Genomic DNA, 3,949 nt, shown 5'->3' on the forward strand with positions numbered 1-3,949 from the left:
GGATGTGGGTTACAATAGGATACTGTGAATCCAGTGGAAGACAGGAATTATCCCTCCCAGAAATCTTTGAAAGCTGTCGAGGTCTACTGGGACAGGAACTGTCTAGGAGAGTCACAGAGAGTGAGAGGGGGGGGGGGGGGGGGGGGGAAGCTAGATGAAATGTGAGATGGGGTGAAAAGCAGGGCCGGATTAACAATTTTCTGTGCCCTGGGCAACAAGGCTCAAGGGCCCCCCCGCTGCCGCCAAACAATCGTAAAGTCGCTATCATCAAGATCATAGCCTACACTAGTGGAGATGTATGTGTGCACACAAAAGCCTCAGCATAAAGTGCATGCATTCAAGAGACCATTCAGACGCACAACTGTGCATAACTTTTTACAATTAATCTTTAACAGAACTTGGTGGCTTGATGAGTACTTATTGAATGTTTCAATTATCTTGACAGCAAACGGCTAGGTAGGCCTTTACTTAAAACCATAGAACATTTTAAAAATGCAAAAATGTGAAATTATCACCAACCATGAAGCAGGCAATTAGTGTGTTTTTAGTAAAAGTAAACCAATGGCTACACTGTTGCATGTAATTTCAAAGTCAAGATCATGTTTATTGTTTATGTTGATCACTTCACTACTATATATCCTCATTATTTTTATTTAAACAAATGGACCTTACAACTGGCCTCCCTTAAAGACTGAACTCATGACTACACAAACAATTATGAGGCCTAATGACCTATCTTTACTTTTAAAACTTCTCTCATTAACACTAGGGGTGGGCGATATGGGCAAAAAAGAATATCTCGATTTTTTTTTTTCATTTTGACGATAACGATAATTAGACGATATTTAAAACAAATGTGATTGGAATTCTCAGAGTTATACCTTCTTGGAAATTACAATAATGGGCACAATGTTTAAGGAAAACACTTCTTTATTGTCTTTAAACAAAAATAACTTAATTGAACTGCAATGCAGAAATATTGAACTCTTGAAATAAAGTGCTCCATGCATCCATGAGAATTATTGCACATCAACAGCAGTGATTATGGCCTTATTAAACTTAAAATTATGTCCCGGATTGTACAAAAATACAAATACATGAGCATTCGAGCATGGATTGGGACGATTTTTTCTGTCCGAGCCCGGCCCGGTCCGACAGAATAGTAACCGAGCCCGGACCCAGTCCGACAGGCATTAGAATATTTTTTTTTTCCGAATCCGAACGAGCCAGAAGGAATCAATCTCAACTGTTCATAGTACTAATGCCACATTGACGTACGTTTTTTTTATGAATAGCCTGGCTTTATTAAACTGAGGCATCAACAGTTAAATGCTCTCTCACACAAACAAGCGCTGTTAAACGCACAAGCGTGCACAATAAGGCCAATAAGTATTTAAGCAATAAGCCCCAAGAGGCCGTGCTTTGCGCTGATTTTAGAACAGGTAAGGGAGTTGTTAGGCACGACGCGAAGCAAGAACGTTTAGTAAAATGGTGCGGCTCCTTTAAGAAGAGCACGTACAGGGAGGGAGAATGGTGACGCATAGTTTGGATGCAGCGAAAAAGATTTATGTGCTGTAACAGTGTTAACCAGTATGTGAGTAACGTGAGTTTTAATAAAGCATAGCTTGTGTAATGTGTAGCTATTTCATTCCGTTTGCTAAACTTTCCTGCTGTCTGTATTTACTCACCAGCAGCAGACGTAACGGAAAGGGAATTAACCCGAAGTTAAAAACATGTAGGCTAATCTACTTCGGCCGTGGAGCATTTAACTCCCCTGCAATCTCCAACTACGAGACAGCCTCCGACAGCAGCAAATGTTAACAAACGGAATGAAATAGCTACACATTACACACGCTATGTTTTAATACAACTCACGTTTTATGCTATACCAACGGAGGCACAACAGACATCACCATGCGCTGCCAGGACTGCGTTCATAACGTGATATTTGTCAACAACGTTGTCAAGGCCCCTTTGATGTCATGGGCCCTGGGCAAGTGCCCAGTTGCCCTAATGGTTAATCCGGCCTTGGTGAAAAGGTGAACGAAAATAAAACACTGGAAAGAGAGATATTGCATGTGTGTGTGTGTGTGTGTGTGCGTGCGTGCATGTGTGTGTGTGTGGGGGGGGGGTTGCATAAGAGAGAGAGAGATGGAATAAAAAAGAACAGGATGGCGAGAGGAAAAGGGTAGCGGGGGGGATCACTGGCCACATGAGTATACTTCATAAAACGTCAATGGAATTTTTTTCATTTGATCTCCATATGAGGAGATGTGAAATTGGAAACATTAGATCTTCATAAAGGGATATATTAAAATCGGAAAGTTTAACCTCTGAAGCTTCCCCCGACTTCCTCGAAACAAATCTTCATTGTTGGCCTACGCCAGGCCGCCTCAGGGCTGACAGCTACAATAACAGCCCCAGGGAACGCTAATAACCTTTAATTAACAAGTGGCGGTAAAGCTTTTGTTCCTCCCATTCACTTGGGAGTTATTTAATACCTACATTGCTACAGTTAGCCTACCCTGACCTCTGCTAGTTTGAATTAAATTCAATTGCCAGCAAAAAGGGCAGCTTCCACAAGGGAAGACCGCTTATTTAGGAGTCAATTTCGTGTTGTTAGGCTATACGTGTATTTGATTAGCTTAGAGCACAGTAGACTACTTTTTGTTAATGTTTCTTCTCTGATGTAAATACGCCTGTGTTTCGTGGCGGTCAGTTACCATGTTATTATTATTCATCATCGTCAGACAAGAGCCGACATCACGCTTCATTCATTCTCATTCAGATATTCATAAATTACATTTAGCGCCGTTCATTCAGAAAGCTATCAACACTGGCAGATGGTCACTTCCGCCAGTCTCGCGGCTGTTGTAGACCCGGACGGTTGAAGCGCAGATGACAGCTATTGATCCCACGCGCTACCTCAGGGGAGGGACCGTTATTGTTCTGCGGTCTGTTGTTAATCCATCCTTTCTCGCATCATGAAATATGGAGAGATGATTGGTCCAGACAGATGATGGTGTTGGATACACACCCCCGTCGATGACGTAATTCCAAGACATGTGGCAGGCAATGCGACGCGGCAGCATCAGTCTCTTCATATTCCGGTCGCTTTTTCGCCACCGTTCAAATATAATATAATAGCTAGCTATCCTCACTGGACTCACGCGAAATTTGCATTAGAGTTTCCATATGAAAAGATGGTATTCAAATGAATGACGAGTGAAAGAGAGCTCTGGAGCTTCTGTAGGGAATGGTCACTTCAATCAAAAGGCAAAACTCCAAACAGATGCATGGCTTTGTCATTCTAAACACCTCTTATCCCGAGCTAGTTGGTTCTCAAAAGGTCTCCACATCAGGCAGCTCAGTCTAAACCCGCCTGTCATAGGCTACTGTATCTCATCGTCATGGTACATCCTTAGCATCTAAAAGGCTCTTAAATTGGCTGACAGACACTTGGTTAGTTTCAAAACCACTTGAACAGTGTTCCATTTATGGGAAGCAAAGAACTTAAAAGCTACCTTTATTAGTTTTTATCTCCAGCACTGAATCGGAAGTAGCCTAAAACAGACAGTAGTCATTACTCTTATTTATTTTTACATTACATTTTCACTAAAAAGAATAAGAAGCTAGGCCATCCTAATAAGTAGTTCAAAAGTCAAGTCTTTGCTGCCTATCTAGGTTTTAAATTTTGATTTCATCTTGGTCTGAATGCAAACAGAACTGCAAGGCCCTGCCAGGTGCAATCGGGCTCAGGTCATCTATCCATCCTCTAGTGTCTCTTTGTGTGTGTGTGTGTTTCTACCACTATTATTTAGTGACTCAAAAGTGCCATCTTGTGGTGATGACATTTTAGAGCATAACAGGTACCCCTTGCGTACTTGTGTCCTCTGATATAACAATTTTACCTCAAGACTGACATTTTTATTTGTGATGTAAGTAATTA

Source organism: Sprattus sprattus, assembly GCF_963457725.1.
Source record: "Sprattus sprattus genome assembly, chromosome: 10".
Lineage (NCBI taxonomy): Eukaryota > Metazoa > Chordata > Actinopteri > Clupeiformes > Clupeidae > Sprattus > Sprattus sprattus.